This window comes from Triturus cristatus, chromosome 2_1, assembly GCF_964204655.1.
Source record: "Triturus cristatus chromosome 2_1, aTriCri1.1, whole genome shotgun sequence".
In the NCBI taxonomy this organism is placed as follows: Eukaryota; Metazoa; Chordata; class Amphibia; order Caudata; family Salamandridae; genus Triturus; species Triturus cristatus.
The window spans coordinates 28,552,865-28,576,574 of record NC_140581.1 but is presented as its reverse complement, the minus strand read 5'-3'; the positions used below and the strand labels follow the sequence as shown (position 1 = coordinate 28,576,574).

The 23,710-nt window shown below is 52.4% G+C and overlaps 1 protein-coding gene across 3 annotated transcripts in view; it reads left to right on the top strand.

Annotated features, from left to right (window-relative positions):
• The window catches only part of LOC146863647 (uncharacterized), a 435,045-nt gene that overhangs the window by 182,335 nt on the left and 229,000 nt on the right, over window positions 1-23,710 (top strand). The window contains exon 2 of one of the 3 annotated variants that reach the window (XR_014969063.1): window positions 6,206-6,413. The exons of the other annotated variants lie outside the window; for them this stretch is intronic. The gene's annotated coding sequence lies outside the window, so the exon portion shown is untranslated. The remainder of the gene's footprint in view (window positions 1-6,205; window positions 6,414-23,710) is intronic. 3 annotated transcript variants of the gene reach the window in all.

Here is a 23,710-nt window from a genome sequence, read left to right as displayed (position 1 = left end):
TATGGGGGTAACCGGGGGGAAGTTCCCTCAAGGTGAATGAGCCCTCTGCGCATGCGCACTCCAGTGGGAGGGCGGGCATAATTTGATAAGGATCTGACACCAGTTATTGACCTTGCCGTAGGCTCAAATAGGGTTACGCAGAAAATAACTGCTATTATGATTATTGATGATGATATGTTTAGATTCGGATAGGAACAACTTGTATTAGAGTTATGTTAAGGTTAGCCATCTGACATCTGTACTTATCAATGTAATCAATCTCATTCTATGTTTTCTGCGTATTTTGTGAATATTGTAAATAATAATTTGTTTGAATTTTTATGTTAATAAATACGGCCGGGGGTTATTTACGACCCCCTCATCCAAAACTCTTGTTATGATATTATCTGGGTCTTGACAAGGGAGGAGGGGGTATAGGTGGTACCAGGCCATATTCACACACAGCGTAAGTAGTGGTAGAGCAAGCGTCCTCCACGTGCAGCAGGAGCCTTATCGGCACATGTGTGCGCGCACACACAGACATACGTGTGCGCACGCACGCAAGCGCACACACACACACACACACACACACCCACACACCCCTTTAGCGTTGGTGATGCCCAGTGCAACAATCATTTTGGCGCCCCCGCCATGACCTCTTCCTCAGACTCCCTCACTACCCCCGGGGGAAAAGTGCCCTTCATCCCTCCATAGCGCCTCTCTCACGAACATTTCACTTGTTTTAAAGCCCTGGTAGAGGTGGGTTTTACTAATAAGAATGTATATCTACCCAAACTAACCCTTTTTAGGAACCTTAGGGATAGATAATGAAAGACTGGGGGAAAAGCCATAGCGTCCTGACCTGTTTTATACAGTTTGTCTGCAGCACTTTGAGGACAGTTCGTAACCGTCACTGTTCTGTATTAGGGTTGTGTCTTATGAACTGCAGTGACATAAAGATCTCCATGACAAAGGCAGTAACCCACTCAGCCATCCATATAAAATACAGATCTGTGATCTGCACTGCACCTGTTCTCTGCAGCAGGCATATTACCCTCTGCACTACTTCATGGCGTGTCAAAAGTGCCCACGGACAAAACTTTGATCTCTCTCTATATCAGAAGAGTTATCTTGACATTTTTATTGCTACATGGAAGCTGGACACACATGGGACTCTGCAGCAGATGTTTTTAAATTGTACATTATTTCTAAACACTGTGTCCCCCCCCCCTCCCCTGACTGATTGTTTTGTTTCATTGAACTGGAGGAACCTTGCTGATATCCAAACTATCCAAGCTTGAAATATACCCCATTCTGTTGTTTCTTAGATGCGGTCTGGCGTCTGTGCGTGCTCTGCCTCTGTAGTCTTTCTTCTATGTTATGAGTGAGGGCTTTGCAATGCTTCAGTGTCCATGATTCTATTACTGGACCAGAGGCTTCGGATTATGCTTTCTCTTTCTTTACTGAAATGTTACAGAAGCCAATGAAAAAACGTTTCAAATACAATAAACTACATTTCCCACAATACTAAGTAATAACACCAATAACCATAGAGACTGTCTCTGTATAAACTGCTCTTCAATCTGAGCACTTCTTCTTTCTTTGCTGCTCGCTGCCGAGTTAAGTGCTCCTTGTTTATTTCCTCATGTTCTAGCTTAATGCCTTATTGTGCTCTGTAATCGTTTATACTCTTTGCCTTCTTTATCGGCATTATTAAATGTTTGTAGGCTTACTGTTGTTCCATTGAGTCTTCTCATTAGAGAACACATGGGGATCCTCTGCAGTGTTGGCACGGAGTCCGGCTGGGACGGTTCCGGTTTGGCCCGCCACAATCATTCTCTGCCAGATCTGCCCCCAGGATGTGCACCTCAGTTTGTAATTGTTCCCTCCCTCGTCGGGCCCGCATATATGAGAGAGTTGGACATTGCATAACCCAATTGGGCTATGTTTGGGCTAGTTTTGGGCTATGCGATGCCCACTCACCAGACTCCTCTTGTGGCCTTCGCGCCCTCCTGGCAGGCGGTAGGGTGGCTGGACTGGAGCATACACTGCTCCCGCTCCTTCGATGGCTGCAGGGCTCTCTCACCACATGGAGCCCTGCAGGCGTCGCGCTGCTTCTTCCCGCGGGCCTCAGGCAGCAACTCCGCTCTTCACCCAGGTCCCTTGCCTGGGGCCCAGGACTTTGACATGGAGTCGGCGGGGCTCCGGCTGCACTCACGCTCACAGAGAGGCCCCACCTTTTATGGAGCGAAGTCTCCGTCGACATGGGGATGTTGGCCAGTGCGGGGTAGGCTCCCGCCTGGCTCCTTAGCAGACACGGGGCTCCCTCGTTACTCCGGTAGCCCCCTCCTCCTCACTTCTGGCCCCCGTTCAAGGTCCCGTCTCCTTCCGGGTCGCCGCGGGCAGAGCGGCGGCCCCAGCTAATCCGCGGGCCGCGGTGGTGAGTTGCGGCAGTTTTGAAGTGCGGGGTGGGCTCCTGCTAAATTAGCATAGAAAGCATGGGGTAGGCTCCCGCCGGTTTTGAATAGGCAAAAATACGGCAAAAAGCGGGGTAGGCTTCCGCTATTTTTAGAAGCATAAATGCGGGGTGGGCACCCGAGAGGGACCACCAATGCGGGGTGGGCTCCCGCTCTTTTAAAATAAGTAGTTCTCCCAGGCCTCACAGCGCCGCAGGCGTCACTCGCTCCTCACCTCCTTCCGGGGCAATGAAATATAGAGCTCTCGAAGCGCTAGGGTCCTCACAGGGTCACGTAGCGCTCTGGCAGCACAGCGCTGCAGGCGTCAGCCCCTCCTCCCCTTCCTCGTCTTCTTGGGGGGGTAAGGTACAGCGCTCACCAGGCACTAGAAAGCTTCAACAGCTGCAGGGACAACAGATAGCGCACCTCTCTTCTGGCACCTCAAATATAGCACTCACAAGGCGCTAGGGTGCAGGCAGGCGAGGGTAGTCACTTGAAATATAGCGCTCACGGGGCGCTAGGGGCCAGGAGACAGTTAATGCAGGGCAAGATCAGCAGGCAGTAGGACAGCTCACCAGACCTGAAGCAGCAGTTCCTAGGAACAGTCATCCTCCATTCCGATGGCAATCCTGCTAGCGCAGCAGTCTCCGCTCCAGCAGAGTCTCTCACTAGCCCTGTGGACAGTAGGGGGGTTCAGATGGGCACAGGGGCCAGCACGCAGGCCCTTGCGGCGGTACCTCCTGGCAGAGTGTCCCCTCTCAATCAAAGTCCACGCACAGTCTGAGAACATGGAGGCACAGCGCCCCTATATATACCCCCTCACCCCACCTACCAGAAAGGGCTAGAACCTTCTAGAAGGCTCCTGGCGGTTTCAGTCCCAACTGTCACTGTGGGGGAGGTGTTGGGCACCCTGTCACTTCGAACAGTAGACCGTCAACCCACCGCAGGCAGGCGGCACAAGCACACAGCAATGGCGTCCATTTTAAAAGTGACGTTTCCTTCACTGGTGAAAATAACCTCTGCACACCATTGCGCAGCATTCAATCACGCACATACAGCAAAAGGGCAGGGGGGACAGGCGAAAAAGTTCGGGATGACCCTGCAAGCAGGGCCAAGTCCGACACATATCAATTGCTTGGGGCTCCTTGCAGGATCCTTTGTGATCCGAACTCTCTCACCCAAGAGGGTAGCTTGTTGCATCCTTCTCAGGATGGACAACATATCAGTGGTGAGACACATCAACAATTTAGGAGGGACCAGGTCCCGGATGTTGGCAGAGATAGCCAAGGACTTTTGGCATTATTGCCGGTCTCACTAACTAAGGGTGATAGCAGAATCCCTTCCGGGACAGGGCAACACAAGAGCAGACTGGAATTCCTGTCACTTGAGAGATTACAGTGACTGGCAACTCCACCCCTTGCTGTTCCACATGATCCATTCAATATGGGGTCCCTGCAAGAGAGACCTCTTTGCCTCCAGGCTCAATCGTCATCTAGAGTCCTTTTTCAGTTGGAGACCACGGATACATTCCCTCAGGGCTGGTGGAAGACATTGAATTATGCATTTACCCCCTTCGTCCTCATTCCCAGGGTAGCGAACCAAGTAGTTCACCGGTTTCCTATTCTATTGGAACCAGCGTGCGACTTCCCTCTGCTCCTGCCACACTCTTGGACGATGCTCCGGGGCCCTCAGGGAGAACTGCATCCACTAATCCTTTTGGGGCAGTTGTCCCCTGATGGCCTTGAGGCTTTTGGGCAACAGAGGATGTTGCAGGGAATTTTGAAGGAAGCTTCAAGTTTCATCTAGCAGTCCTGGGCTCCCTCTACTAGGATGAGATTTTCCTTGGCAGGGCGAGCATGGTTGGATTGGTGCTTGGAGAAACATGTGGAAACCGTGGAGGCGAACCTCTCACAAGTATTGAATTTTCTCTCCAAGAAAGCATCCGAGGGGTTATCTTACAGGTCAGTTAATAACTTCCTATCAGCCATTTCAGCTGGGCATTCTCGGATCGATGGTAGACTGATAGGCATACATCCTATGGTATGCAAACTTATCAAGGGAATACGAGTGGGGAAACCCCCTAAGGCTAAGTATTCCGTATTATGGGATGTTTCTAAGGTATTAACTTTATTTGACAGTTGGCCAGGTAATGCAGGTTTATCTAGAGAACAATTAACTGCTAAGTTGGCTTTGCTTTTATGTGTATCGGCCTGCCGGCAGGTTTCTGATCTCAGAGTTCTGGACCTGACAGGTAGGGTTTTCTCCCCTTAAGGGATTTCATTTGTGATTTCTGCAAGGACAAAGACTTTTTCTCGGTCTATTGATTATAATGCATTTCCTGCTAATGATAAATTGTGTGTGGTCAAATGCCTTAAAGTTTATGAAGAATGTTCCCGACCGCTCAGGCCGGAGGGTTGTTCAAGGCTTTTAATTGCATTGCAAAGGCACTTTAAACATTTTACCTCTGCCACCATTGCAAGATGGCTCAGATATATCATGAACGAAGCTGGTATTAATACTCAAATGTTTGGTGCTCACTCAGTGAGAGGCGCTATGGCATCAAAGTCCTTTATGCTAGGTTCCAGTGTGCAAGACATAATGAGAGCAGCTGATTGGTCCTCTGATTCTACATTCAAACAGTTTTATTACAAACCTTTGGGCGATATATAGCTTCTGTTGTTCTTGAAAAGCCTTAAACTAGCATAATCTGAAGCCTTCGGTCCTGTAATAGAATAAAAAATGTGCTAGCATTCGCGCCAAGAATTTTCAGTTCCATTAAGGACACGGAGGCGAGAATTATCCCGCTCAGGGTATGATGCATGTTATGACTGTTATTTGAGCCGCGGCGACGGCCCTGGGGCTGCTGGGAGGACGACTCTTATCCCCCCCCCCTACTTGCCCCTGCTTGCTCCCCGATGCCCTGGGGCTGCTGGTTGGCGGGTGCGGACACGGACGCTAGGGAATCCCAGCCTCCTTGCAGGCCCTCTTTTCCTTTTGTTCCCCTCTCCTAGCTTGCGACTCCCCGCGCACACCGCGCGGTCCTGCCGTGCCCAGTCTGACAGTCGATGACCCTCCTGCTCTGCCGCAGACTGATCTCCCCCCCCCTTCTTTCCCCCTCTCCCCCTCAGCCCTAATTGAGTTCACGACCTTAACCCTAGCACATACTATTGCCATGCATAAACGGGATAGATAAGGACTATGATGCTGCATACCAGGCTCGCCAGATCTACGCGCTGCCATATGGGTAGCTGTGAGCTATACTGCGTTATCCTTGCCGCGCTTCGGCCCACACTCTGAACGCGCTGCTGGCGCTCGACCACCCGGAGGCCTCTACACTCTGGGGAAACGGAGACTCACGCTGAGTCACTGGCTCGGGGCTTGGGTGGCGGCCGGTGTAGCCGTGGAGTGGGCTAAATCACAGCGCCATCCTCTACCGTTGATAGCATGCACCTGGGACACCACTAAAATTTAAAAAGCACATACGTAACATTAGGCACCTACTCCCTTCCCAATGCACACACCTCCATTCTGTGCGCATGTTACCCTGAATGATGCCGCCGGACCCCCGGGTTGTCGGCTAAATGGCTGTGTTCTAATATCTGGAGATGTACACTTTACCTAACTGCTTTACCACCTGGACGGTGACTGTGCGTTGTAAGATAACATAAATGTGCACAATAAAGGTTTACAAAAAAAAAAAAATGACTGTTATTTGAGCCACCCCAATACACTCTCTTGTCAGTTATTATGATTTAATATTTCTGTTTCAGGAGCTGAGCAGAAAGGTGAATAAGCGATTGCTTATCTGGATGTCGTGGATGGCGTGTTCCACATCCGAATTCTATATGGACTTCTGTTGAATTGGCTAGGACAAGTTGTTTTCCAGTTTTTCTATAACAGTGTCCTGCCATCATTGGGACAAGTAACGTGCTTACATGGACAATGCTCGTTCAAAGCAAAGAAAGAAGAAGTGCTCAGGTGAAAGAGCGTTTTATACAGGGACAGTCACTATGGTTATTGGTGTTATTACTTAGCATTGTGGGAAATGTAGTTTATTGTATTTGAAACGTTTTTTCATTGGCTGCTGTAAAATTTCAGAAAAGCAAGAGAAAGCATAATCCTCGCCTCCGTGTACTTAATAGAATTGAAAATTCTTGGTGCGAATGCAAGCAATTGTTTTACTACTGTCACCTTCTAGTCCTTCTTCTATGTTGTGGGTGATCTCTTTGTAATGCTCCCGTGTCCATGACCGCCGTCACCTTGTCCTGCTTGCCCTTGTCCTACTTCTATGCCTGTGGCAGTTCTTGGTTATGCCGATCCCTCACCCCGGCATCAAGGCCCTTTGAGCTCTGAATACCTGGGGCAGGTCCAGATGCCTGTGCTTGTCCCTGACTGACAGAGGTCAGTGTCGTGTAAGGACAGTGTCTTGCATGCTTCATCCAATCACTGTCCTTCTACAGCGAGTGCAGCTTGAGTCTGTCCAGCCCTGGATCTACACGCATTCTTTCATCTTTTCTCACAGCCCTGGTACACCACAGTCCTACAGATGATATCACTTTTCAACACGCAGTAGAGTTTGTCACAGTAATAGAGGAGAAAATGTTTCATTTGCTCTCAGAAAAAATCTCAAACATTTTACATGGATTTTTTTTACAATAACCCTGATTTCTTGGCTGGTGCCCTTGTCTAAGGCTCGTGTTGGTTTTAAAAAATAAAAATAAAAATAATCCCACTGTACCTGCCCTATGACTATAGATGGCAGGAACATCAGAAGGGTTTTGAGTGTTAAATTGTGACATAATAGCGAGCCTAGAGTTATTTAGTGTAATCCTTTTCTGTACCCCCGTGCACACTTCTGCCTGCCTGCCTCTGTTAATTGCCTGTCTGCCTCGGTTTTTATTTTCTGTATTTCGGTTTCTGGTGTAATTCTTCTGTTGTGGCATTGTATTGTGCCTCGCATTTCCCACCCGTTTCCGCTCTCCCTTTACCGCCGCTGCATCCCCTGCGGCCCCACCCTCGTGCACGCATTTGTCCCGCTCCCGCCTGCCAGCTGCTCCTCCCTCCCACCTCCCCTTCTTATGGCGGTTGCTGCGCGGTGAGGAGAGTGACACTTGACCCTGTTCTCAGGCAGGTCGCTCCCCAGGCCGCACAGCACCACCTGTGTGCCCGTGTCCCGCTCGCTGCTGCTGCCGTGAGTTCGAGGCCCTCCTACACCCACAGGCTTCCACCTGCGCCTCATCCCTGGTGGCCCAGTGGGGAGCCATAAGTATCTGTGTGCCCCCTGTGCCCCCTTTGCCGTTCTGACTCTGTTATTGCCTGTCTGCCTTCTGTTTTATTTTCCGTATTTCCGTTATTTAGTGTAATCCTTTTCTGTACCCCGTGCCCCCTTCTGCCTGTTGGCCTCTGTTTTTATATTCTGTATTTCGGTTTCTGGTGTAATTCTTCTGTTATAGCATTGTATTGTGCCTCGCATTTCCCGCCCATTTCTGCTCTTCCTTTCCCGCCGCTGCGTCCCCTGCGGCCCCACCCCCCACGCGCCCATTCGTCCCGCTCCCGCCTCCCAGCTGCTTCTCCCTCCCACCTCCCCTTCTTATGGCAGCCACTGCACGGCCGCGCTAAAGGCGCGCCTGAGGCAAGCCCGTCTTCTCCCGTCTGCACCTGGACCGCACCCAGCGCCAGTCCCCCTGGCCCTCACGAACACCACGACATTCGATGCAGCTACGACGCCAGCACCATCCACGCACTCAACACCGGCCGATCACACACCTTCTTCCGGGCCACCCCGAAGCGCACCCATGGACCCTTCTCCTGCCGGAACTGCAGCTACACCAGCCTCCAAACCACCATCACATCCACCGGTGTAGGACGCAACAGCCTCCGATGCATTCTACTCAACATCCACTCCGCCCGCAAGCATGCCATCGAACTCTGGGACCTACTCGACTCCTCCTCCCCAGACGTTGCCTTCCTGACGGAGACCTGGATGAACCCCTCCTTGGCACCCGACATCGCCATAGCCATCCCTGATGGCTACAAGATCACCCACAGGGACCGCACCAACGGAACAGGAGGAGGAATCGCCATCGTCCACAGAAACACCCTCAGAATCTCGACCAGCACAGATGACACGCTTATCGCAGCCAAACACCTGCACTTCCAGATTCACACTGACCCCAACACTACCCTCAGAGGAACCCTCATCTACAGACCATCCGCCCCCCGGCCGCAGTTCAGCAACTCCATCGCCGACTTTGTCAGCACGCACGCCCTTGCATCCACGGACTACATCCTCCTTGGAGACCTGAACTTCCACCTCGAGAACACCAATGACAGTAACTCCACCACCCTGCTCGACAACCTCGGACTCAAACAGCTCCTCACGACTCCCACCCACTCTGCCAGACACACGCGCGACCCCATCTTCTCCGCCAGCAACCACGTCACCTTCAGCCACACCACCGAACTCCACTGGACCGACCACCGCTGCATCCACTTCACCTTCGAGAAGCCTACCACGCACCACCATACACAATGGGCCCCCCACCACAGCTGGAGCAAAGTCACCGAAGACCAGCTAGCCACCACCCTCGCCCGAAACCCACCAACGGACACTACCGAAACTGACTCCGCCGCCCTCAACCTCAGGCAATGGATCGACGACTGCACCAACACTCTCACCCTGATCAAGAAACCCTCGAACAGACGCACCGACAGAAAAGCCATCTGGTTCACCACCGACCTCCAGGCATCCAAGCAGGCCTGCCGTAGGCTCGAGAAGAAGTGGCACCACGAACAGACACCAGACAGCAACACAGCCTACAAGAGCGCCATCCGCGGACACCGCCAACTCATCCGAACCGCCAAAAGGACCTCCTTCATAGAGCGCATCGACAACAACGCACACAACAGCAAAGAGCTCTTCAACATCGTGAAGGAACTCTCCAACCCCAGCTCCAACGACAACCAGCCATCACAAGACCTCTGCGACTCCCTAGCCTCCTTCTTCCACAGCAAGATCGCAGACATCCACAACAGCTTCAGCAACCAGGCCCCCCCGACAGACACAGATACCGCAGACTCACCGCCCCCCAGCCACATGAACCCCCTGCTCTCCTGGCACGACGTCAGCGACGAAGACACCATCAAAATCATGAACACCATCAACTCAGGCTCACTTTCCGACACCTGCCCCCACCACATCTTCAACAGGCAAGCTCCATCATCGCACCCCAACTCCGAAAGATCATCAACAGCTCCTTCGAGACCGCCACCTTCCCAGAGAGCTGGAAACACACCGAGATCAAAGCCCTACTCAAGAAACCCAAGGCAGACCCCAAGGACCTCAAGAACTTCCGGCCCATCTCCCTCCTCCCGTTCCCACCGAAAGTCATCGAGAAGATTGTCAACAGGCAACTGACCTCCTTCCTCGAAATGAACAACATCCTCGACCTGTCCCAATCTGGATTCCGCAGCAACCACAGTACCAAAACAGCCCTCATTGCCGCCACCGACAACATCAGGGCCATGCTGGACAATGGAGAAACCACGGCCCTCATCCTCCTGGACCTCTTGGCCGCCTTCGACACCATCTGCCATCACACCCTCAGCACATGCCCACACAACACAGGGATCCGCGACAAAGCACTGGACTGGACCACCTCCTTCCTCACAGGCAGAACCCAGAGTGTCCGCCTCCCCCGATTCCGCTCTAAAGACACCAAGATCATCTGCGGTGTACCCCAAGGATCATCCCTCAGCCCGACACTCTTCAACGTTTACATGACACTGCTCGCCAACATCGTTCGATCGCACAACCTCAACATCATCTCATATGCCGACGACACCCAGCTGATCCTCTCCCTCACCAAAGCCCCCACCACCACCAAATCCAACCTCCACGAAGGAATGAAGGCCATCGCCAAATGGATGATGAACAGCCGCCTGAAACTGACAAGACGGAGGTCCTATCATCGGTGTAGGAGAGTAGGGTCTGCAATCCTATGATCACCCAGGTTTTTTGCTTTTGCTTCATTGGTTTACGACTTTCTCCGGCTGTGGGCCTGCCAATCAGACCCACAGCCTAGCTGTTCTCTCTCGAAATTAACACACATGTACGTTAGGTGCATCCACTAATTGGAACTGGGCCACCTTGTCAGTCCCTGTCTCAGCATACCACAGGTATCCAGGGCATCGGTGTACCCAGGGCCTACCAGGGGCTGAAGCATGTATTATGCCACCCCTGGAATGGCCGCCCAAATCTGACACAACTGGCTGCACGACAGCTGGGGCCACGTGGTGTAATCACCCGTTGCTGTAGGTGTAGTATTCCTACACCTAAACCCTAAAAATGGACACATGGATTCCTATCAGTCACTCCTATAGCAGGCCTTATCAATCCTGAAGGCAGAGTGCAGGGAATCATGTGGGACGGTGCTCTGGCGCGAGCTGAGCCCGTCGACGGCTTGCGGAACCAAGCCCTAATAGCCGTTCCATGGTGACGCGGGCCAACTACTTTTAAGGCATTATAATCCTTGCGGTTATCTGCTAACTTTGGCATCGCATCACCTATACATGTCGAGTAAGGTGTCATACGAATGGGAATACGAACCCCTCGCCAGTCCTGGTGACGGGGTTAGCATTCCCCCCTTTTAGAGGGACACGACATGGAAGTAACCTTGAACCCCGGTTAAAGTTGACTCAAGCCTCAGCATCACAAAATGGATGCTGCCACCAGACACAAGTCTGACCTCCTGCTGCTGGGGGACCTTCCAGCAAGGGGAGCTTGGACAAAGGGTTTCCTGTCGAGGGCGGTGTTAGCACCGTCCCAGACAGGGTTTGTGTATCCCAGGTAGGCAGGGCTGAAAGGAAGGTGACTGCAAGTGGCACCCCGGTGCTCACTGTGCATAGCCCGGCTCAAACCAGTTTCGGGGGCACACCAGCCCCTGAGCTGGCGCGAAGCCGGACAAAGGATAGGGGTGTAACCACCCCCCTCCTGGCTCCACCCATAGGTAGAACCTAGTCACGGGCCAGCCCCTTTCTCTTAGAATAAAGGTAGGAGCGAGTCCCTTTCCCAAATTGGATAATCAGATAATCGGATAACTCCGAATCACGAACCACTTTCCACGAAAGGAACTCTTGACTATTTCTGAAGACTCTCCCTTGTGGCTAAGGAGTAGCCACCCTGCACCAGCAGGCACCACCTAAGCGCTTGCGGTTTTGCTGTAAGTCTCTCCTACGGATCAAGACTGCCCAGCTCGACGAGACCCGAGTCCCTGCCATCTCTGACCTTTTACCTGCCTCATCAGCCCAGCTGAGAGTCGTAGGTGTGACGAGACCTGCGGGACCGGCTATCTTCAGAACCTGCACGACGCTTATCTAGCACGCCCACCGAGGGACCCTCGAGTGAGTGCACCTAGGGTTTGAGAAGCCCTAACCCTGAGCAGCTCCAGCATCGAAGTCTGTCTCCCCAGCATCCACGAGATCTGCGTGGGGGCCCTTCCGCTCCTTGCTGTTCACCGCGTTGTTCGACCACTTGCCGACCGGCTTGTGGCCCTCTTCACGACGCACCACGATTGTTTCATCACGAGTCTGGTTGCTCCAGACTGGCTCTTGCTCCCCTTCAACAGAGGAGTACCACGGACCCTCCTGGTCCACTCCCGACGCCATCTTGACTCCCCCGCCTGGGTGGTCACTGCCAAGATCCGCTGCCCCTTCCTGGGCCCAGCATCATCGACAGCAGACACCTTCATGGGACAGCTCGCCCTCCATCCTGGTCGCCGCCGCGCCTCCTGGTCCGAGGAACAGCCGAGTCCGACGTCACCCACTCACCTGGTCGAGGTGACTTCAGCCGGTACCCTCCTGGTACCCACACGATCGCTGGCTAGCGGTTGAGAACTGAGTCCCCTCTGCTTTCAGGTTTTCCTTCACCACCGACCCAGGCTTGGATCGCTCTGAACATCGTCACTGGTCGCCTGCCAGCAACTTCTTCTTTCAGGCTCCTGAGACTACACGAGGACTCCCGACATCTTGACGAACTTCACGCAGCCGCAGCCTCCGGGCTAGGTAACTCGAGCATCTCGGTGCTCCATCGCAGGTTCGCTCTACAAGTGTCCAGTTCCTTTTTCGTTTAGTCCCACTGATCGGATCACTCCGGAATCAGTATCTCCAGACTCTAACCATTCGCATTTCACTGTTAGTGTAGATGGTTTCTCGTGCCCCTCGGGCATTTGTGTAAATTGTGCAACTGAAGTATTTTCCTAAGAGTTTTGTAGTGTGCTTAGCTCCCTGACTCATAAAGAGCCAGGGTAGTCTTGTCATAAATAAATATCCTTTTATTTTCATAACAACTTGTGTGGTGTCCTTTCACTTGGTGTTCAAGGGGTATATGTGATGGTAAACAGCTGGCTTAACACGCCCTCTAGAGTTTAGCCTAAGACTGCTCGTATCCACGCTACTAGGATAGCTGGTCTAAAAGGTTGACTTACAACCAATCATCAATAAGGGTCGTTTGGAATGATACACAGTGATCACTAGAATAGTGAGCACTACATATCAGGCCAACTTCTCACATTGGTGAGCAGCGGTTGGGATTTGAGCTTGCTGTTGTTTTACCACACACGTATCCTAAGAATATCGCAGTGAAAGATCACATAAGTACCCAGGTACATATAACTTAACTTAGAATACTCCGAGTTCTACTGAACCGGCTGTTGTAGTGTAACAGGGCTTAGCACACCCTGACTACAACTCTTAGCAAGGGATCAGTAGGTAAACCCATAGTGTAGGTAGGTGCAACACTTACACCTCACTAGAAAAGCATGTCGGTCCACGGAGAGTCTGCAGGGACTCCCTTAGTGGTCAGTGACCCTCCACAGGTCGTGTCACGATATGCAACTCTTAGCTTCAAGGAGATGAGACAACTGTGTGCCTCCAGGAAGCTAAACCAGGGTTCTAACCCTACCATCGCAATACTGATAGGTCTCTTAGAGGCGTACGATGCTAGGAGGTCCTCTAACCCAGGTCCCCCCAGTGCAGATGGGAACATGCCTCCCTTAGAGGGAACCCTCGGTGACCCAGACCTCGACCTCCACACAGAGGAGGAGGACGAGGACGAGTTATCGGGAGACGAGGCAGACAAAGGTCCAGTGGTATTCGGCAGGCTTACAAGGACCAACTTAAGCAGGCATGAGAATGGAACTGGGGGAGCCCCGGGCCCACGCTCAAGCAGGCTTAACCTTGGGAACGGACGAGCTAGGTCTCTCTCCAGAGGCTCTGGCAGATCGGTTCATACACATGTCTCTCAGGCCCCTTCTCAGAGAGGAATGACTTCCCCTCAGAGGAGGGAGCATGAAGCGAAGATGCGGGAGGTCAATCTGAGGATCGAGCGGGAAGAACTTGCCCTCGCCAAAGAAAGACTTGCCTTAGCCCGAGAGCAGAAATTAAGTGGGTTAGATCCCACTGGTGGCAGCGTTCTCAATAGAGAGAAAGACAGGGGTATAGACACTAGACACCTGAGTAAAATAGTGCCCCCCTTTAAACAAGGGGACGACATCCACAAGTGGATAACTGCCTTGGAGAGGGCCTGCACTGTCCAGTGCGTCCCCCCAAGTCAGTGGGCAGCTATACTGTGGCTTTCCTTTGAAGGTAAAGGAAGGGACAAGCTCCTCACTACAAGAGCTGAGGATGCTAACAACTACCAAGTCCTGAAGAACACACTGATTGATGGGTTCGTCTTAACCACGGAACAGTACCGGGTGCTGTTCCGGGACACCCAGAAAATTCAGTCTCAGGATTGGGCTGACTTTGTCGATTGTGCCACTAAGGCTTTGGAAGGCTGGTTGCTGGGTAGCAAGGTTACTGATTACACAGGATTGTACAATCTTATCATGCGAGAACAGATTTTAAACAACTGTCAGAACCAATTGTTGCATCAGCACCTTGTCGACTCGGATCTGACCTCTCCCCAAGAATTGGGAAAGAAGGCAGACAGATGGGTCAGAACAAGGGTCAAGCAGAACCAGAATCAGAACCAGGGTGGTCAGAAGAAAGCAGACCAAAAGGGTAACAAGAACGAACAAAATGACCAGAAGTCTTCGACAGGTCCCCAACAAACCAAAGAGGGTGGGGGTCAGGCTTCACAGAAGAAGAAGACTCAAGAAGGCCAGTCCAAAAGGTGGTGCCAATACTGTAAAAGTAAGACTCACTGGTTTAGTGAGTGCACCAAGAAAGGAGGGCAAACTCCTACCACTGCAGCCCCTAAGGCACCTGCGCCCCCTAGTACAGTCAGCAGTGGTAGTGCGCCTCCCAAGGCATTAGTTGGGTTAACCTTGGGAACCGAGGGGAGTGACGACTTAGTCGGCACGCTCACTCAGGCCGTCCTTGTCTGTACAGGGGATATGGATATGTCCCCTGATGCCAGTCCCAATACTTTGGGCAAATACAGGCAGACACCTTTGATAAATGGAAAAGTGGCTCAGGCCTACAGGGACACGTGTGCCAGTGTCACCATGGTGACGCCTAACTTCGTGGACCCTGGACAGATCATGCTAGGTACCAGTTACCTAGTGACCAATGCCAGCAACGTCACTACCAATCACAGTATGGCAGTTGTTGATTTCTCCTGGGGAGGGGTAAGTGGCCCGAAAAAGGTTGTGGTTAGTTCAGACCTCCCCGTAGAATGTCTGTTGGGCAATGATTTGGAAACGTCACAATGGTCAGAAGTGGAACAGAGGACTCACATGGAGATGTTAGGCTTGCCAGCACATGTCCTTGCTGTGACCAGGTCACAGGCCAAAAGATGCCCCACTGAACAGGTGCTGGATCCTGGAAGAACGGACCAGACACCTTCCAAGAAAAGGAGCAGTAAGGGTAAGGCTTCGCCTTCCCCCTTGCCCCAGGTCGCGGATCAAGTCTCCGAGGAGGCTGACCTTAAAGAACTGAGGGAAACTGAGCCGCAAGAGCTTGAACCTGGTCAGGTTGAGTTTCTGGGCTCAGGGGGACCCTCCAGGGAAGACCTGGGGAAGGCACAGTTAGACTGCCCCTCACTTGAACCCCTCAGACAGCAGGCCGCTGCTGAGGCTGCAGGGAACGCCACGGGTACCCACAAAGTGTACTGGGACGATGGACTCCTGTACTCTGAGGCAAGAGACCCCAAACCTGGTGCGACCAGGAGGCTGGTCATCCCCTTGTCTCTGAGAGGTTTCCTTCTCACCTTGGCCCACGAGATTCCCCTTGCAGGTCACTTAGGCCAGAATAAGACTTGGGACAGAATTGTTCCCCACTTTCACTGGCCCCACATGTCCGAAGATACGAAGGAGTTTTGCCGCTCCTGTGTCACTTGCCAAGCCAGTGGTAAGTCAGGTGGCACGACAAAGGCCCCCCTCATACCACTACCAGTGGTGGGGGTACCCTTTGAACGAGTGGGGATCGACATTGTCGGACCAATGGAACCCCAGACAGCATCAGGGCACAAGTTTATACTGGTGGTGGTGGACCACGCCACCAGGTATCCTGAAGCTATTCCCCTTAGGACCACTACGGCACCTGTGGTGGCACGGGCCCTACTTGGAGTGTTCTCCAGAGTGGGCTTCCCTAAGGAGGTCGTCTCAGACAGAGGTGCAAACTTCATGTCGGGATATCTGACTGCTATGTGGAAGGAATGTGGTGTCAACTACAAGTTCACCACACCCTATCACCCACAATGCAATGGGCTGGTTGAGAGATTCAACCGGACCCTAAAAGGGATGATTCACGGACTACCTGAAAAGCTTCGGCGGAGATGGGATGTCCTGATACCCTGCCTCTTGTTCGCCTACAGAGAGGTCCCGCAGAAGGGGGTTGGCTACAGCCCTTTTGAGCTTCTGTTCGGACATCCTGTAAGGGGACCCCTTTGTTTGGTAAAGGAAGGATGGGAGAGACCTCTCAGAAAGCCGGCATCAAACATTGTGGACTATGTGCTCGGTCTCCGCTCGCGGATGGCGGAGTACATGGAAAAGGCGTCTAAAAACCTTGAGGCGAGCCAAGAATTACAGAAAGCTTGGCACGACCAAAAGGCTGTCCTGACTGTGTATCAGCCTGGACAGAAGGTGTGGGTGCTGGAGCCAGTGGCCCCAGCAGCACTCAAAGACAAATGGTCTGGGCCCCACACGATCATTAAGCAAAAGGGAGAGGTCACCTACCTGGTAGACCTGGGAACTCCCCGGAGCCCCCACAGGGTGCTCCACGTAAACAGGCTCAAGGCATATGTCGACAGGGAGGGCATGGGCTTGCTCATGGCCACAGATGAGGGACAGGAGGAGGAGAGTGACCCTCTCCCGGACCTGCTCTCTCAGAACCCTGACGATGGATCAGTAGATGGTGTTGTCTTTTGTGGCAGCCTCTCTGGACATCAACAAGAGGATTGTAAACAGGTTCTTCAATCCTTTCGACATATGTTCTCTCTGACACCCAGTCAGACCAAGTGGTGTACCCACGAGGTCGACACTGGGGACAGTCTGCCCGTAAAGAGTAAAATCTATCGGCAACCTGATCATGTCAGAGACTGCATCAAGACAGAGGTGCAGAAAATGTTGGAGCTGGGAGTCATTGAACCCTCGGACAGCCCCTGGGCTAGTCCCGTAGTGCTCGTGCCGAAAACTCACACCCAGGGCGGTAAGAAAGAGATGAGGTTTTGCGTGGACTACAGAGGTCTCAATGCGGTCACTAAGACCGACGCCCACCCGATACCAAGAGCAGACGAACTTATCGACCGGTTGGCCTCGGCCAACTACTTAAGTACGTTTGACCTGACAGCTGGGTATTGGCAAATCAGGTTAGCTGAGGAGGCCAAGCCCAAAACAGCATTTTCTACCCCGGGTGGGCATTATCAGTTCGTGGTAATGCCCTTTGGTTTGAAAAATGCACCTGCCACCTTCCAAAGGCTGGTGAATCGAGTTCTCACTGGGTTGGACGACTTCTGTGCGGCGTATCTGGACGATATCGCTGTCTTTAGCTCCACCTGGGAGGATCACCTGGTCCACCTGAGGAAAGTGTTAGAGGCCCTGCAGAAGGCAGGCCTCACTATCAAGGCCACCAAGTGCCAGATAGGGCAGACACAGGTTGTATACCTGGGCCACCTTGTAGGTGGAGGCCAGGTTCAACCATTGGAGAGCAAAATACAGGCCATCCAGGACTGGGCTCCTCCAACCACCCAGACTCAGGTTCGAGCTTTCTTGGGCCTGACTGGTTATTACCGGAAATTTGTCAGAAATTATGGATCCATTGTGACCCCGCTAAACGACCTGACAAGTAACAAGATGCCAAAAAAAGTTCAGTGGACAGCAAGCTGTCAGAAGGCGTTCGATGACCTAAAGCGGGCCATGTGCACAGCACCTATCCTAAAGAGTCCAGACTACTCCAAACCATTCATTGTCCAAACAGACGCTTCGGAGCTGGGTGTGGGAGCTGTTCTATCGCAACTGAATTTTGATGGTCATGACCAGCCCATAGCTTTTATTAGCAGGAGGCTGACCCCCAGAGAGAAGAATTGGTCAGCTATTGAGAGGGAGGCCTTTGCTGTGGTTTGGGCCCTGAAGAAGTTGAGGCCATACTTGTTTGGCACTCACTTCAAGATTCAGACCGACCATAAGCCCCTCTTGTGGCTAAATCAAATGAAGGGTGAAAACCCCAAACTACTTAGGTGGTCCATTTCCCTACAGGGGATGGACTTCACAGTGGAGCATAGACCTGGCACTGATCATGGCAATGCAGATGGGCTCTCCAGGTATTTCCACTTAGAGCAAGAAGACTCACCTGGTCAAGGTTAGCTTATTGTCCCAAAGTTTGGGGGGGGGGTCATGTAGGAGAGTAGGGTCTGCAATCCTATGATCACCCAGGTTTTTTGCTTTTGCTTCATTGGTTTACGACTTTCTCCGGCTGTGGGCCTGCCAATCAGACCCACAGCCTAGCTGTTCTCTCTCGAAATTAACACACATGTACGTTAGGTGCATCCACTAATTGGAACTGGGCCACCTTGTCAGTCCCTGTCTCAGCATACCACAGGTATCCAGGGCATCGGTGTACCCAGGGCCTACCAGGGGCTGAAGCATGTATTATGCCACCCCTGGAATGGCCGCCCAAATCTGACACAACTGGCTGCACGACAGCTGGGGCCACGTGGTGTAATCACCCGTTGCTGTAGGTGTAGTATTCCTACACCTAAACCCTAAAAATGGACACATGGATTCCTATCAGTCACTCCTATAGCAGGCCTTATCAATCCTGAAGGCAGAGTGCAGGGAATCATGTGGGACGGTGCTCTGGCGCGAGCTGAGCCCGTCGACGGCTTGCGGAACCAAGCCCTAATAGCCGTTCCATGGTGACGCGGGCCAACTACTTTTAAGGCATTATAATCCTTGCGGTTATCTGCTAACTTTGGCATCGCATCACCTATACATGTCGAGTAAGGTGTCATACGAATGGGAATACGAACCCCTCGCCAGTCCTGGTGACGGGGTTAGCATTCCCCCCTTTTAGAGGGACACGACATGGAAGTAACCTTGAACCCCGGTTAAAGTTGACTCAAGCCTCAGCATCACAAAATGGATGCTGCCACCAGACACAAGTCTGACCTCCTGCTGCTGGGGGACCTTCCAGCAAGGGGAGCTTGGACAAAGGGTTTCCTGTCGAGGGCGGTGTTAGCACCGTCCCAGACAGGGTTTGTGTATCCCAGGTAGGCAGGGCTGAAAGGAAGGTGACTGCAGGTGGCACCCCGGTGCTCACTGTGCATAGCCCGGCTCAAACCAGTTTCGGGGGCACACCAGCCCCTGAGCTGGCGCGAAGCCGGACAAAGGATAGGGGTGTAACCACCCCCCTCCTGGCTCCACCCATAGGTAGAACCTAGTCACGGGCCAGCCCCTTTCTCTTAGAATAAAGGTAGGAGCGAGTCCCCTTCCCAAATTGGATAATCAGATAATCGGATAACTCCGAATCACGAACCACTTTCCACGAAAGGAACTCTTGACTATTTCTGAAGACTCTCCCTTGTGGCTAAGGAGTAGCCACCCTGCACCAGCAGGCACCACCTAAGCGCTTGCGGTTTTGCTGTAAGTCTCTCCTACGGATCAAGACTGCCCAGCTCGACGAGACCCGAGTCCCTGCCATCTCTGACCTTTTACCTGCCTCATCAGCCCAGCTGAGAGTCGTAGGTGTGACGAGACCTGCGGGACCGGCTATCTTCAGAACCTGCACGACGCTTATCTAGCACGCCCACCGAGGGACCCTCGAGTGAGTGCACCTAGGGTTTGAGAAGCCCTAACCCTGAGCAGCTCCAGCATCGAAGTCTGTCTCCCCAGCATCCACGAGATCTGCGTGGGGGCCCTTCCGCTCCTTGCTGTTCACCGCGTTGTTCGACCACTTGCCGACCGGCTTGTGGCCCTCTTCACGACGCACCACGATTGTTTCATCACGAGTCTGGTTGCTCCAGACTGGCTCTTGCTCCCCTTCAACAGAGGAGTACCACGGACCCTCCTGGTCCACTCCCGACGCCATCTTGACTCCCCCGCCTGGGTGGTCACTGCCAAGATCCGCTGCCCCTTCCTGGGCCCAGCATCATCGACAGCAGACACCTTCGTGGGACAGCTCGCCCTCCATCCTGGTCGCCGCCGCGCCTCCTGGTCCGAGGAACAGCCGAGTCCGACGTCACCCACTCACCTGGTCGAGGTGACTTCAGCCGGTACCCTCCTGGTACCCACACGATCGCTGGCTAGCGGTTGAGAACTGAGTCCCCTCTGCTTTCAGGTTTTCCTTCACCACCGACCCAGGCTTGGATCGCTCTGAACATCGTCACTGGTCGCCTGCCAGCAACTTCTTCTTTCAGGCTCCTGAGACTACACGAGGACTCCCGACATCTTGACGAACTTCACGCAGCCGCAGCCTCCGGGCTAGGTAACTCGAGCATCTCGGTGCTCCATCGCAGGTTCGCTCTACAAGTGTCCAGTTCCTTTTTCGTTTAGTCCCACTGATCGGATCACTCCGGAATCAGTATCTCCAGACTCTAACCATTCGCATTTCACTGTTAGTGTAGATGGTTTCTCGTGCCCCTCGGGCATTTGTGTAAATTGTGCAACTGAAGTATTTTCCTAAGAGTTTTGTAGTGTGCTTAGCTCCCTGACTCATAAAGAGCCAGGGTAGTCTTGTCATAAATAAATATCCTTTTATTTTCATAACAACTTGTGTGGTGTCCTTTCACTTGGTGTTCAAGGGGTATATGTGATGGTAAACAGCTGGCTTAACACGCCCTCTAGAGTTTAGCCTAAGACTGCTCGTATCCACGCTACTAGGATAGCTGGTCTAAAAGGTTGACTTACAACCAATCATCAATAAGGGTCGTTTGGAATGATACACAGTGATCACTAGAATAGTGAGCACTACATATCAGGCCAACTTCTCACAATCGGATCCTCCCCCTCCGCCTGGGACGACTCATGGTGGCCCGCCGCACTGGGAGCTGCACCGACGCCCACTGACCATGCACGCAACCTGGGAGTCATCCTGGACTCCGCGTTGTCATTGACCCAACAAGTAAACACCGTCTTCTCCTCTTGCTTCATCACCCTCCGCATGCTCCACAAGATCAACAGGTGGATCCCCACCGGAACCAGAAGGACGGTCACCCAGGCCCTCGTCAGCAGCAGACTGGACTACGGCAACGCTCTGTACGCAGGAACCTCAGCCAAACTCCTGAAACGACTCCAACGCATCCAGAACGCCTCTCCACGCCTCATCTTCGACGTCCCCCGTCACAGCTCACCTGACAGACCTGCACTGGCTCCCCGTCAACAAGAGGATAGCCTTCAAGCTCCTCAACCACGCACACAAGGCACTCCACAACACCGACCAGCGTACCTCAACGAACGACTCCCCTTCTACTCCCCGAACCGCCAGCTTCGCTCTGCTGACCTTGCCCTCGCCACCGTCCCCTGCATCCATCGAGTGACCGCCGGTGGCAGATCGTTCTCCCACCTCGCCGCAAAAACCTTGAACACCCTCCCCATCCACCTATGACAGACCCAGGACCTGCTGGCCTTCAGAAGACTCCTCAAGACCCGACTGTTCGAGCAGTAGCAGCGTCCCCATCCCAGCGCCTTGAGACCCTCACGGGTAAGTAGTGCGCTTTACAAATGAACTGATTGATTGATTGATGATATCACCATAGCTTCATAATTCCCACCGCACTACAGACTTCTCGCGTTAGCCTGAAGAGTGAATTAGAATGAAGTCAGAAGGGTCCAGCTGCTGGAACCAACTGGGCTGAACCCTCTCTTCTTCTCTCTCTCGAGCTCTCTCAGTCTCTTTTTTTAGCACATACACGTGTTATAAGGAGCAATGTTCAGTATGACAATCTCTGTGACTCGAGTCCATTCTGTGGGTCTGAATGCTGTCCAGGTCAGTCAGCGGCGCCTAGCTCTTTCCTTAAAGCCTCATAGGGCTTCTCATGTCGTTCTCCATGGACACCACAGCAAGGCCTCCTTGCACTAGTGAACTCACCATCGTCTGACAACAGACAGAGGCTGAGCTGTCTCTCCATAGTGCCTAGAGGCCGGAAAGGAAGACGCGACGAGCCTCGGTCCATCAGAGCCACTCTCAGAGATGCATCTGACTCTGTCGCCTCCTGAGCACCTCCCTTGTCAGCAGAGGGGCGTGGCTAAAGTGAGCATTGGGGCCCTCGAACCGAGGGGCCCAGCAGAAATACTAAAGAATATTTACAGCGAACGTCGCTATGTTTCATCAGAAACAAGAAAAATACTTTTGTTGGCATCAAATTCAGACGGGTAAAGGTTGCCCTCTAGTGTTCTTTGAGAGATATAGCGCCAACATTAAAAGACACGTTTTATCACGGCTTGACGTCAGTGCAGCGAGTCAACAGAACAGGATTCAGAGGCACTAATGCGACAGGGGGCGCCACCCACATGATGCTCACCTTGAAAGCAACGTTTGGCTGGGCAGAAATTGTGTACCTCTGCTAAAGAAGTGTTTGCTTTGCACTGTGTGCGTTTGGCAAAGCTCCCGATGAATGTAAGACTGGGCTGGTGGTGACAAGCCAGCGATCAATGCACTGGGGCTGATTTGTTAATCACTCAAAGATACAACAAAGACAGTAGGCCTGAAATATTTATTGTGAAAAACACCTTTGGGTGGATTCTTATTGCACTGGGGTTAAACCTGTAGATAGGTTGTTGTTCCATGGAACCTCCAGATCACCTGGGTAGGCGGGGGCCTTGGTGCTGGGGACCCCGTGTGACCCCCGCGTGACAAGCCATGGCTGCTGAAGGTTTGTTCTGTAAGAATCCAGGTTCGGGAGGGGGCGTGGCTTGGACGCCGAACAAGATGGCCGCCTGAGCTCGGAGCTCTCCTGCACCGCGGTGGACTTTTTCTTCCCGATTCTGTACCTGTGGCCGTTTTCGTCTGCTTTTGATGTCATTTTGGAGCGGATAGCCTTGTGCTCAAGATGTAAGCGCCAGCTTTCTTTTTTGTGCAGTTTTTGCCCCGCTATCGCTCCTTCATGTATCTCCCTCAGCACGACCGCCATTTTGTCATCAACACGTCGTGAGCGCGAAGCTGAGGAGAACGCTGGTATGTTCTTCATATCACCCCCTTTAGTACCTGGACTCTGATATTATGGCTCCTGTCATGCTCCTGCTTCGCCAATCCTTCAGCACTGCTTTGTCTGGAAGAAAGGATTACCTCATGGTAGTTTAAAAAGCGGAACGCTTTCTTTCCTCTTATGAATATTGCCTCACGGGAGACCCCTGCCTTCATACTTCTCTCAGCAAATGTTCCTTGAGATGCTCTCTCTGAGGATTTCTTTAGGATTTCGTCCTTTTTCTTCCTTGAGGATGTCATGTTTAGGGTGAGATCTCGCCACACACTGGGATCTCTCTGCAGCTGTTTTCACTGTTCCTCTGCGTATAAGTCATCCGCACTGGCTGGTGATCTCTTCGTTACCATTGGAAGTTAACTACTAGTTGGAACTGATTTTGTTTTTGATTTTTCCATGGTTTTTACTGTGGTTTTTGCTGTTCCTGCTAACCTCTGTGCTCTCCACTTAAGCTTAGTGAATTTTCTGCTCTTCACATACGAGGTTCAATTGTGGTTTGCTTACTGTTAGTCCAGTCATTGGCAAGCTCTAGCTTTTATGGGTAAGCTACGCAACCCAAAGTTTGTCTTTGTGCCCTCAAAGAGCTCTCCTTCAACTGACTCTTCTTCATCGACAAGTCATTCTTCGCCCACAGAGCAAA